The sequence below is a fragment of the Lissotriton helveticus genome, chromosome 4_1 (assembly GCF_964261635.1).
Source record: "Lissotriton helveticus chromosome 4_1, aLisHel1.1, whole genome shotgun sequence".
In the NCBI taxonomy this organism is placed as follows: Eukaryota; Metazoa; Chordata; class Amphibia; order Caudata; family Salamandridae; genus Lissotriton; species Lissotriton helveticus.
In genome coordinates, this window is record NC_136063.1 from 1,202,791,143 (window position 1) to 1,202,805,023 (window position 13,881).

At 42.4% G+C, this 13,881-nt stretch overlaps 1 long non-coding RNA gene across 2 annotated transcripts in view; it reads right to left on the reverse strand.

The window, feature by feature from the left end:
• Positions 1 to 13,302, reverse strand: part of LOC144827471 (uncharacterized) — a 123,104-nt gene extending 109,802 nt beyond the window's left edge. Inside the window, exons 1-3 of one of the 2 annotated variants that reach the window (XR_013610204.1) lie at positions 13,255 to 13,302; positions 13,063 to 13,134; positions 1,433 to 1,485 (exon numbers count right to left, since the gene is read on the reverse strand). This is a non-coding gene — a long non-coding RNA (uncharacterized LOC144827471). Of the gene's footprint in view, positions 1 to 1,432; positions 1,486 to 12,810; positions 12,832 to 13,062; positions 13,135 to 13,254 lie in introns of those variants that run through there. The other variant, XR_013610203.1, reaches the window with a different exon arrangement.
• Between the last annotated feature and the right edge of the window lie 579 nt (positions 13,303 to 13,881).

The following is a 13,881-nucleotide window of genomic DNA, read 5'->3' on the forward strand; positions in this document are numbered from 1 at the left end:
GAAGGAAATTGGTCAGATTATTTGTGGGCAGCAGAGTTTGCTCACAATAATGCAAAAAATGTATCAACTGGATTTTCCCCGTTTTTTTATAAATTAAGGAAGACATCCAAATTCAACTCTAGGTCAAGTTGATATCTCAGTCCCAGCAGTTGAGGAGATAGTTACACAATTAGAACAGGTGCATCAGAGCGCAATAGAAAATCTCCAAAAGGCCAAAGAAAAATATAAGGTTTATGCAGACAGAAAGAGACGTGTAGGGCCTCTGTTAGAAATAGGGGACAAGGTCTGGTTAAGTACTAAGAATTTGAGACTCAAAGGCAATCGGAAATTTCAACCAAGGTTTATAGGGCCATACAGAGTAGAAGGAAAAGTGAACCCAGTTACTTATTGACTCCAGCTGCCATCAAGGCTGAAGATCCATCCAGTTTTTCACATATCCCTACTAAAGAAGGCCCCAGAAGGTTTGCGAAAAGAGTTGCCACCAAGACCTCAGCAATTCGAGACAGGTACTGAGTTCGAAGTCAAAGAAATTCTTGATTCGAAAAGACTAAAAGGAAAACTATATTATCTCGTGGACTGGAAAGGTTATGGGCCTGAAGAGAGATCTTGGGAACGAGAAGAAGATGTGCATGCTCCAAGACTGACCAAAGTCTTCCATCGACGATTCCCAACGAAGCCTCGGAAGGGAGAGTCTACCTTGTTGGAGGGTACTGTCAGGACTCCACAATTACAAGTCGGGGCGACAGAGCAGGGAGAACGTAGCAATGACCAGACCGGCAGTATTCGATTGACCTGGTCCGATCTGACTCGAAGATGGCGCCTGAACAGGCCGCCAGAGTCAGGTCGGGGTTAGCGTTCTAGTCTGCTGCCGCTCTACTGTACTCTAGGTGAGGCGCGCGCAGCTGACAAGCCGCGCACTTCACCGAGAGCCCGACCGAGTACAGTAGTGCTCGCCTGAGTTCCTGTAATCCCAGTCAGAATTTATAGTTAGGGCGATTATAGTTTTAAGGTAGGAGGAAACGAAAGGAGTCAGTGTAATTATACATTAGGCATAATCGTTCGTGAAGAAAACGAAGTGGAATTTTCTGAGGAGTTTTGAAGTCCCTGTGAAGACACGTCTGCTGACGGTCATTCGTGAGGAAGAGGAGCAGAACTATAAGCTAAGTGTCAAATCTGAGAATTAAGGAAGAAAATGTATAACTGAGGAAACGTTATAAATGAGAGCTAACAGATACGGTGAATGTAATGTATCCTAGTCAGAGTCAGTGAAGGATAATTAACAACGTAAATTCTAAAGGCGCATTAAATCTCAGTCAGAGTCCGCATAGATAAAGATAAACAACGTTCAAAGAGGATAACAGTATTGTGCTTACCAATAGAAGATAAGTCGAAGCTTAGAGGAAGATTAAGGTACCAGGAAAATAAAACTTACCGAGTAAGAGTCTTTTTCAGCTAAGGCATCCAGAGTAGCTCCCACTAGTCAACCTACAGGAAGAGGACAAGAACGCACGTATTAAAAGACAGCGTAATAAGAGAAAAGGAAACGCATCAAGCACATCAGACAAAACACAGCAAGAAATAAACAGGAGATACCAATAAAAGAAATATTCGCAAGAATATGAGAATGTAAGTGAAATAAATAGGGAGGGGTTTAGGGAAAACAAATAATAAGTTCCTGTGCCTAAAAAGTATTTCTAACCTTACAGACAGACATCTCAACCTAGAACCTATACCATAGAAGATGTCCTAAAAGAAGAAACGTTAAGAGAAAGAATAGAAGAGAAGCAGAGTACTGAAGGCTTAGGGTAAGCGAAGGTACAGATTAAGCTCTAGAAAACGGGTAGTGTAGTGTAGTAAGGAACTCATGATATTCTAACTCATTTCCCCACAGGTTATCTCGAGTAAATAGAAGTCTGCTGGACGGACTAACGAGGAACCCATCAGGACGGCCTCTTCTCTCTTTCTCTCTTTTATTATTTTATCCAATATCCCCCTTCCCTTAAAATAGCCTCACCAGAGACTTGTGACCTCAAGCTCTGGGTTGCTGTTTTGAGTGGAGTTGGGAATTAGCATCTCTGTTCCTGTGTAACCCGGAGTGATACAGGATCTGACATACAAGGTTGCATGATCCAAGGTGATTCCATCTGGAGCCCTCCACCAGACATGGGGAGCGGGCCTCTATCTAGTGAGAAAGCTATGCACTGACATGAACAGTGTGTTCATTACTGAAACAAAACCCAAGTGAAGAATCGACCACTAGATCAGGTTTGAACAGCCTAAAATGGTGCGAAATAGAAAATGGCACAACTAATGTTAACTTACATAAGGCAAAGCGCAAACATGTACATTTTATTCTAACATCTCCTCTGGCACAGCTGTGACAAACCCACACAAGGACTGCCTGCCGTAATATGAGTTGAACTCATGTACGGCAGTTGGTCCTTCACCTTTCCCATTGGGGTTCCTGGAAAACAGGCACCACAATGGAAACAGCAAAAAAGTTCCAGAACAGCATGGACAGTGATGTCTATGCCATGCTGGAACTTTGGGAGAATACAGAGGGGGGCACATATTGTGTCCCCTTGAATGTATGCCGATGGCAGGAGGGGCCCCTTGGTTCCTGCACCGCCAGCCTTTTTATGGTGGTTCTCTTACCATGAAATGGCTGGCTGTGCAGGAAGTCATAATATGCTCTAATTCCGGCAGTCCAGCTGAGCATGTTACATTGTGGTGCATCTCTGCCACCACCAGAGAATGACTGTTTCCTGGCCCAGCCAGCGGCCTCCACCGCAATGACTTTTCAAGTCATAATGCGGTGGACAGACCACTGCCACCACGAGTCTGGCAGTCTCAGGACCGCCGGACTCGTAATCAGGCCATTAGTTTCCAGTTTTACCACACTAAGTCTTCTCCCGAGGCGTGCCTGCATGTGCTGGCATTGGCACGCATCTCACCTCTGAAGTCCACTGTTAGACCTGGCACCCTTGGCGTGGTTTTCCCTGAAGTTTTGCCTCTACCTCCTGTGTTTTAGATGCTGTGTTGGATTTTGTTTTTGCTAGCTTAGATGCTTTGGGCACTTTGCCAAGGCTGGTCAGTGTCAAAGTGCAAGTGCTCCCTGTGTAAATTGATATTGTGATTGGTTCTTCCTGATTATCATATTTGTTTTACCAGTAGGTCACTAGTAAAGTGCAATGAGTGTGTGGGGCTTGTAAAACAAATGCTACTATTGGGCTTGCAGCACTGATTGTGCCCCCACATGAGTAGCCCAAAAAAAGAGATCTCAGGCCTGCCACCGCAGTGCCTCTGCGCCGTTTGTTAACTGCCATGTCATCTTGGCAAGTGCACCCACCTCCCAGGCCCTACCCTTTTCGCGCACATAAAACACCCCTCTGGTAGGCCCAGGGTAACCCCCTGGGCAGGGTGCGTGTATGTGAAAGGTAGGACATGTGCTGGTGTGTGTAACATGACCTGATAGTGAAATACTGCGAATTTCCTTTTATTACTATTGAAAGGTTATCTTGCCCAAAAGATGGAATGGGGAATGCTTTGTGACATTTTACAAGCGTATCTTTCCATAGGGATAACATAGAAAAATTTAGTTTGGTATCCCTAAAGTCAGGATTTAATAACACATCTTTTAGTAAAGATGGTTTTTGAGTTGTGTTTGAAAATACCACTTTTAGAAAGTGGCAATTTTCTTGTTCAACCTTCCCGTGTGCCTCAGCCTGTTTGTGGATTGACTGGCTTTGGAGAGACAGGGGCTGGGGAGGTGCAGTGGCTCCAGGAGAATGGATGAGTCAGCACTAGGCTGAATAGGCCTTATCTGCATTTAGAGTGATGGGAGGAGTAGCACCTGTACCTGAATAGGGCTGTACCTGCCTTCCACAATGCTGGCTCTGCCCCCCGTGGTGTGTCTGGAGCCAAGGCTCACACTGACAATGGATGTTGTTGTGCACTTGCAGGGTGCCCCCCAAGAACTGGTTTGAACTGGTCTCAGAGCCCCTTGCTCAAAGAGAACAAAGACATTTTGAAGTATAAGTATCAGACCCTAAATCCCAGACTTTAGATCATTCCCGGAATTCAAGAGGAACCTTTGCCAAGAAGAAAAGCTGGAGAGACTGAGGAGAAGTGGTGAGTGACCATAGCCATTAAATTATTTCACTCTAAATTATTGCCCACAATACCATAAGTAATGCAATTGTTACCAGTGGCATTCCAGTCAGGCCTAATGGTGTCCAGAATAAATGGGCAGTGATTGAGCCAAGTAAAATATTACAATACTTGTTAAGTACGAATTCTGTTGAAATTGGGTTAGAAGAGCAGGTAGATAATGCTGACATATGGAATGCCTTTGAGGATTAGCGGGACGCTAAAATCACTGCTTACAAAACCTATAAAACCCGGTAGGGTAGGAAAATGGGGGTGATTTGACCATTCATGCACCCAGGCAACAAAACTTCTGAGGGGGGCTCTTCATGGATTTCCTAGGGATTGCACTGTTATCAGATGTATACCTAAGAATTATAAGGAGGCACTTGCAGACAGGAAGAAGGCACTACAAGAGGTGGCATCAACAAATCTGTCTCATGCCTAAGAGACACATTATCAGTTTCATTTTGGAGTACTGTGAATGTCCCGCTCTTAAAAGCTGATACTCTGCCCAAACTCACATCATTGGTTGACTCTGATGCTTAGGTGAAAGATTTTATATGTAGTTTCGATTCTCTTTTTCCAGGAGAGGAAAAGGGAGTATCAGTTTAACCTGAGATTGCATTATACATTACCTATAAAAAGGTCCTGCTTGCCATAAATATGAGTGTTGGAGGGAAAGCACGGGGTCAGATGGGGTCCCAGTAGATACTTTCAAAACTGAGGGGGAGCCATGTGGTCCTATTTTGACTAGGGTACTCTGTGCAGCTGCTGAGGGCTCAATGTATTCCCCCTGGGCTATTTCAACCATTATCCCCATCTTAAAAAGGAAAATAAATCTGACCTGAAATTCTATTGGCCTATTTACCTCCTGTATTTTACAGCTAAATTGATGGGAAATGTCCTCCTCCAAAGATTAAAGACTTGGGCTGAGAGTAATTCCATCATCTCTGAGGTACAATGCATGTTTAGTATTAGAAGGAGGACTGTAGAGCAATGTGTAAATCTTGATCACTCTAAAGCTAAAGCTGGGTATATCTACTTATGTTTAGCCAATCTAGGTAGTGCCTTTGATCTGGTGGACCACTCAATGCTACTGTGATTACCCTAGGTGCCCCATGGAATATTATGTGTTTCCTTGCTGGCCTGTCTGATAACCTATTGGCTATGGTGCATTATCGCCACTTGGGGCATATTCCTCTCTTTTTAAGACCAAGAAGGGCATCAGGCAGGGGTACGTACTGGTGGCATTCTTGTTTTCACACTTTATTAATGGGGTGAATGGCGCACTACAGACTTAGCAGGTCGATGCTCCAATTGCATGCAGCTCGTGCCAATATTGTTGCATGCCAATAATGTTGTCCTGTTATCTAGGACGCTGGTCAGCCTACAAAGAATAATGGACACCTTTGGAAATTTCATGGTATCTAGGGGAATGTATATTATTAAAGAAAAAATGTTTACGATGGTCTGCGGGAAAAAGATGTTGAAGTACAGGACCTTTTATATTGAGGGTACCCCGATTGCTAGTGCAAACTCCGTTTGTTGCCTAAGGATTTTATTTTTTAATACTGGATAATGGCCACAACATGTTTTAAATACCCAGCTGAAATTGAATCGAATATGGGAGTGAATATTTAGATTTTACCATAAAATCAGCAGTCGGAGAGTTAAGAAAATGGTCGAAATATATAAATCAAGAGGGGTATCAACTGCTACCTGTGGGACAGGGCTATGGGGTTATACACCCAGTAAATCCCTTCAGGCAGTGGAGACTTTTTTACCTCAAACACTTGTTGTGTGTACAGAGGTCTGCATCATCTTTTATATTTCATAAGAAAACTGCCCTGCACTAATTGGAGGATATATTAGCCTTAAAACCCCTAATATTATGGCAGTCCATTTGGGCAAATACTGAAATAAGTTTAACCAAGTCTATCATTTTAGACTGCCTTGCTTTAGACCATGCTCTCAAGATACCCTGGTTGTCTTATATAAACAAATCTTTTAGTTTATTGTTTGGTCTGCCTGTTTTGAATGACATGGAAAGAAGCCTTTCCATTGAGAAAAGTGTACTTAAGGCCTCTTTTATGAACTATAGATTGGAGCAAAGAATGTGCGAACAATCTAGGAAGCAAACAGATAAGATATATGTACTGAACGATTTGCTGGAGGGCTTCCAATTATATCTGATCTGGGTGAACAATGGTCAGCGCCGCTTTGACTTGACCAGACTGTGGCTGGGCACTGTCAATCACTTGGTTGCTTTTTCTGATATGAAAAAATACCCTACAGCTACTGCCATGCCTCCTTGTCCCTGCGATGGTGCATTACAGCACTTTATTTTATGTTGTGGTTTTGAGGAGACGTTACTTAAAACCAATTTTCTTTTTGCACAAAATATTACAGAGTTTAAAATTGCTGCATGCTAAATATTTGCAACCCACAATCTTTGTGTATGCCTTAATACTGCACTGTACTTTTCGGGCGCTATACACCTCAGGAATTTTTTTATTGTAGTCAAATTATTAGGGACGATCCAGCTGTTCTTAATTTTATATTGCTTTTAAATATAATAATTATTGGTGACGTATTTTATGAACTTTTATTGCAACATGATTTGTGCGGAATAAAGATTTTAATTGATTGATTGACATTTCCCCATATGAAAGGTCCACACATCAGATTTCTGTATGCATAAATACTTATACCTGTAAGTACTCATAAGAGTCTCCAACTATCAATACTTTACAGTAGGACTCCAGGAACTTTTATTAATTCCTAAAAAAGTAAGGGGCATATTATCAAGGAAGGCATTAAAAATTATCGCCGGTTTAGCGGCAGAAAACTGCAGCTAAAGCGGCGATATTGGGCTTGATAATATGCCCTTGAGAATTCCAATAGAAGTCCATGTTCTGGTGTGAACTTGGGCTTCCATTGGAATTCTACAGGGCATATTAGCAAGCCCATTATCGCCGCTTTAGCAACAGTTTTCTGCCACTAAACCAGTGATAATTTTTAACGCCGTCCTGGATAATACTCCCTGTAGTAATTAGCCAACTTATAAGAGTAACTTTTGGGGTGAAATTGTCTGACTTTTGCCTGCTACATTTTCTCAATATGCCCCTGAAGGACGTGACCTCCTTTTCAAACATCTGTACTGAAAATCTGTTGTTAAAAACAAATACACTGAAATAATTCTGTGCCAAATGTAGGTAGATTTAAGGTTCTTTTTTAAATCCCGCAGCACATACCTTAGTGACAAGCATGTTTGCCATTTTAAACATTTGCTAGCACAGGTGTCTAACATAGACGTCAATAAAAGCAAGAGCAAAGCACATCAGACGCGGAAGGATGAATTTTCCTTCATTTGAAGTGTTTTGCCTTTAACATCCCACAGGCAAACTAGCAAATGCCTCCAGGCAGTCACATTGTTAAGTCTGCTCCAGTTTCATACTGTGATTACATCCCTTATTTTACCCATTAATCCTTGATGTCTCAATCGAACCGTGCCTTTGCGAAATGCATTTTCACTGCTGCCTGTCACATTTCGAGGAAGAAATAAAGACTTGTGGTTCCTACGCTAAACAGTAATGTTGGCGCTTCGCTGTACAGTTTATGAAGAATCAATTTTGCCTCACTTTAACAGTGCACGTATGACACTATGTTAGTTTTGAAATTTTGAAAATGCCCTGTGGAGACTCCGGGGCGGATTTACAAGAAACTGAAGCATCTGTAGAAATGCGCCACCCTGCGATACCCTTTTGCCAGCATGGATGCACCATATTTAGAATACGGCGCACCATAGTGCAAGGATTGACAGATGACTCAGAAATTCTGAGGTATCTGTTGGCCCAAAAGTCAGACACTGCTGGATTTGGGTTGCAAGCACGGCGCAACTCCAGCAATGCATGTTGAGGACTATACTTATTGTACTGCTCCCCCTCATTACACCTTCGTCAAGCTGGTGTAAGGTTTTGATACAATGGCGTCCTAGAAGTGGCGAAGTGAAATCTTGTAGGTATCAGTGCATCGCTTTTACAAGGATTTCCTGCGTGGGAATGTCCACCCTGCCAACATTATACCTGATGCAGGTATGTGACGCAGGGCTTTTCAACGTAACGTACCTCCCTAGATGCGTCACATTGTAAATTGGCCGCATTGTTTACGCCTCTGTTGCGTCACAAAAGTGACGCGACACTGAAGTATCACAAAAGTGACGCAACGGCGATGCTGAAGTATCATAAGGTGCTTTTAAATCTGCCCCTCTGTCTCCATCGCCCCCCACACCCGACCACCCCCCGCCCCAACACCCCCTCTCTCTGAAAACAAAATTATGGAAAATGGAAAAGGCATGGTAATCCTGCAGCTGAAGAAGGATATTTGTTTTGTTTCTTGCAAGACTGGATTACTATCAAAAGAACTGATGCCTCAGAACCACCTCTTCACCTTTCGGTGTATTTATACAAAATAATAATCATATGTCATTTGTAAATTTCTTCCTTTTTTATGTCAAATTCAGGTATTAAAAGACATTAAAAACCATGTTAGTTTTTGGAATTTTGAAAATTCCCTGTGATAGCACTTTTTACATGTGAATTTTGTTGCAAGTTCTATTTTCTTGTAATGTAAATCTTGTTTAACATCAAGCCGTGAATTTTAATAGAAACTGATTAAGTGTACTCCTTGGGAATCACATACGTGTGCAGCATTGAGCGCTGTATTGGTTTTTCGAATAACTAGCCTTTTGATGTAAATGTTTAATGCATTAGCCTAAAGCCTTGTGCACTAAAATGATTCACCATGCACCTGGATTGAAACGCTTTTGTAAAAGTCAATTTGTTCCTATATACTTCTCAAGCAAAATAGATTAATTAATGGTTTCTCTCATGACAAAGGCCATTTTCGAATTAATACTAGGTATATACATTAGCAATCAGTACATGCCATTTCCTATTATAACATTCAATTTAAGCATTGCATTTATATGCAATAATAATTGCTCGATTTAATGAGCAATCATTGGGGTGTTTTTTCTGAAATAACGATTTGCTTGTTGTTTTCCTTATTGATGTTTTTTTCTGCTTCGGGTTGCGTCTCCTTACTAATTGAAGATTCTTCCACAACAAAACATATATGGCAACAGAAAATATAATATAATAAAAACAGTACTAAAAAGGAACACACAGAATAGTATAACTAATTTGACCATCTAAATTAATTGAGATGCACATGACTTCTGTTACATCAACTGCTGTTGTGAGGCTGTGTCACATAATTAGTGTCATGTTTTTTTAATTCCAGAAAAAGCATGTAATTTATGCGTTTGGTGGATAAATATGTGTTGCATAATATTGCATCGTTATGCCATTGCACTCTTAGGCAACCATACCCTGGGAGTGGATGTGCTTTGTTCAGGGTGCTTATGGTAGCCCAGAGTGACCATAGGGCCATACTATTGAAGTGCCGCAAGGGCGCAATGGGCTTTTATGTCCACTATGTGCCCCTCCTTTTGGGGCATGACCCCATGCAAATGAAGGAATCCCTTTGCTTCTGCACCCGAAGCCTTATTACAGACACAGCCACAGAGGCAGATACGCTCTCAGGAGGCTCACTGACAGTGAGCCACCTAAAAGGTCGTGCACTGTCAGTTCGCCCTTTGATTGTAGTCCTCTGGAGGGGGCAAAGAATGTCTCATGAACACCGAAGACATCCCCTAGCAGGCAGGTCCAGTCAGTCACTGCAGCAGCCTGCAAAGGGATCTCTAATCTCCATCAAAGTGTAGGTGGGTTGCGCTGGCACTGTAAAAACACGGAGTGGCTTTTAACCGCATGCGCGCTAGCGGTTTTCCCGCTGCGCGCTGCGATTTTAAAAATCCCGTGTTACATGACGAGCTCAGCTCGTCATCCGCGTAGCGCAGGTTACACTCATGACGAGCTGAGCTCGTCATGAGCGTAGAAGGGGTTAAGCAGCCGCTCCATTTTTCACATGAATACTCTGCCCCAAGGGCAGCACATGTTTTCAGCTGTCCTAGGGTCAGCGCAATCACCCGAATATGGTGCATTTTCCTTGATTGGGCTGGGGATCACATTTTAAAAGGTGCACATGGTGCAATCAAGGAGAATGAGCCGTATGTATCATGGAGCCCCATGCATTGCTCCGCAGTTCAGTCGAAAACCTGTACCTTTGCTTAGGGCTTGATTGTAACAACAAGGCAGTTGCAATCAGTGACCAAGGACCCCTAGTGGTCCAGAGGTAATATTAACTGGCCAGTTCCTCAGTCCCAACACATCCTGCCTTTCCAAGACGAGGCTTCATCTTAAAACAGTGGTTCTTAACCTGTGGCCTGCAGAACTCATTCAGGGGTTCTGCGATACGTACAACCCTTATCATAATTTTCTGTCTAAATTCATGAACATTTTGAGCTAAATAACTGCATAAAGATCGTGCTCCCTCGGAGTGTAATATTCTCATTAAATAGCAATAATACTTACTTGAAGTCTGTTGTATTGCCCCCTAGTTGTAATTGATATATGTATTAATAAAAAGCAATCAAGATATGTTTAAAACAATATAGGATTTAACATTTTATAAACAATACTAGTGAGAATCTGATTGCTAGTTGTGGACAGAGCATGTGTCCATGTGCCTGGGCCTGAAATGGAAATCAGTTTCATACTATAATCACTTTATTTGCCAAGCTTAGAGAGCCAGTGTTCTAAGCGTTTAGTGATCAATGTATGTATGCATAGCTAGACTGCCAAAAAGGGTTTCCAGACTTCGAGTTCTACCATCCACTGCTTGTCATGGACAGGCAATTACCGTTTCCAAGCACATACACTTCATGTATGGGAAAAGGGGAATGCCTGCACTTTTCAGTAGAGCTGAAATACTTCCAAAGGTAGTGTACCACTTCCCAAGAGCAGCATGTACTCTGATATAATTAGCACCTGCTCTTGCTTTGCAATCACTGTCTTTGTCGCCTTTTGACACAAAGCCTCTGCATAGTCTCCAAGATTTGCAGCCCATTTCCTGCCCGAGGCCGATATCAAACCATTTACTTCCGCCCCAGCACTTCTGCTGAGAGCTCGGATTTCGCATGATAGCCTATTGTTTGGTCAATACAACTGGGGTCTTCTAACTGTATGTAGTCTCTCTCATATTTGGACATGCTGTTGCGAAAGATAGTGTATACTTGTTTGTGATTTCTGGTGTTTTATTGTGGAGGTACGAGTTTAAGAAATGGCTTGGGGGGACCCTGGCTTCCAGCTGCTATTCACTGGAGTGCCAATAAGTCCAAAGGAAAAGAACAACTTTCTTAAAAAAAAAAATTGAAATGACTGACAGAAATATACACTTTACATTTTTGAAAGCAGTATATTATTCTCCTGTGCAGTTGGAGAGCGCCTGATTAACAAGGGGCTCTCAAATTTACAGAAACACCATTTGTGAAGTCATATAAAAACAATAACAATCTATTTTGATCAATTATATTCCACAAGGAGCAATCAAGAGAAAATACTGCACGAATAAATCAGTCCAAAAACATTAGATACACCTTTAACAAGCATTGGCAAAGCAAATAGTGTCGGTCTGTAACTGAACGTTATTAATTAAGCAATTGAATGTGCAGTTGTGTCGTGGAAGAATGGATAGAAATCTAATGCAAGATAAATAAGGGAGTCAGTAACTGAGTGTATGGGAAGAAGAGTGAGTGTATGAATGAAAGATTGCAGGCATGGATGGGTAGTAGATTAAATGCATGCTATGATGGTAAAGCAATTGGTAAGCGATTGAATAGAAGGAGGGTGCAGGGGCAACGTGTAGGGCCAAGAACAGTGTTTCAGTTAGGACAGGTTGGTGAGGCTGCAGAAATGAGATGAGAAGTAAGTGTGTATGTGGAAGGGGCCATGAACTGTCGAGCGAATGAATGCTTTGATGGAAGTGGCAGTACATGAATGGATGAATGAGTGAGCCAATGGCAGATGGTTGGATTAGTGTCTGGGGGTGTGAGTGCATACATGGACGAAGGTGGAAATCAACAATCAATCATTCTCCAGTTGCACCCTGAGATCATTCTCAGTGTTCTATCCAAGTAAACATTTGGTCTCAAGGTCAATGAAACACCTGGATTCCTGTTTTCTATGGGTCGAGAACATATTGACACCCTCAATTTATTGGGTATCTGTTCTATCAGAAAAATGCAGAGCGTTTTACTGTCACTGAAATTCTTTTCCTGAAAATATCTAGCCATAGGGTAATGTACATCATTGAATTCACAACAGAAGCTGCTCCTATGGTTTTGACAGAAAATTCCCTTACATTCTGAGTGAAGATGCTAGCATCAGGAGTCCTCGCTCTCTAGAAACTAGGTTTAGTAGAGAGTGGGCCATCACCTGAAGACAGGGTGACACTTCTAAAGCTAAGTTGGGGGCCGGCCAGTGAAAGTGAGTGAGGTTTCAAAAACAGGTATATTTACAGAATTACATTTAACCAGAAAGGTAACTATATGGTGTTAAAAATAGAAGAACAGTGAAACTGGGGGAATATTATTGCCACCTCACCCTAATGGTTCTTTTAGTCGACATGCTTCTAACTTCTTAGCCCAAAAGGTTTGCGGCATTCATCAGGACAAATAAATGATAAGGACTTCGTTCTTACCAAAATAATGGTATGAAATTACCACTTGGTAGGTTGACCTGTGTCAAACTCTACCAGGATAGATCCTCAACAAATCTGTAAAACAGAAGTGGAGAGAGAGAGACAAGGATAATATCAAAAGGTTCGGTCATATACAAATGCAATTACTTCACATGCACAAATTAATACAAAGTGGCTATTTGTGTGTAACACGTGTCACTGCAACTGTGAACATACAAAGTTTAAAAAAGAACAATGTGGGAACCAACTCACATTCTTACCCTCAGGTAGTATCCAACACGCCCCATGGGAGGAGAGTGGAGGAAAGACCCTTGTAGTCAAACTCTTGAGAAGGGATGTAAGCAGAGAGCAAGTCAGGGTCTTAAATACTCTTTCTCAATGGTGAAAGCACTTTCTCAAAAGTGAAAAACATATACACATGCATACACCCATTCACTCTCTTACTATATCAAGGTGGGTCTCGCGCATTTGCACCTAGATGTGTCTGCACTTCCTCCCTAGAGATAAATGAACTACAGAGGAGGAACAGTTTATATAGTGCTTTAAATTACCGTAAATTGGTGAAATGGTAAAAATTGCCTTCACATTCGCTTGTTTACGTGGAGGGTTCCGGTGTCTTGAGAATGCCTTAACAGTAACAAGCAACTTGCCTGACCTGCGGGTCAGCTGGGTCTCGAAGAGTAGTGATCTGCTGTGAGGTTCAGCACCTGTGTTTAGAAGGTATCCGTGTACGGGTATGCCCATGATGCAGGCAAGGGAGAGTGCCTGACCCCCGCGTCAGCCGAATCCGGAACCAATAAGGGCCGAGCGGTCGTAATGGAACAGGCCTGTCACCAGTTGAGCTGAAACGGAGCTCAACAGGGGACGCCACGTGATGCGAAGGTGTGCCTCACTTGTCCATAGTGGAGCTTATTGTGGAAAGAGCCTGTCACCAGTTAAGCTCGAAATACAGCTCAACGTGAGGAAGTCACATGACGCAAGGGGCGTGTCTCTCTAATCAATGGTGGCGGGATCAATAAAGCATCGCAAAGGGCTCGTGTGAAAAAATTGAGTTGAATTGCATGGAGAGTC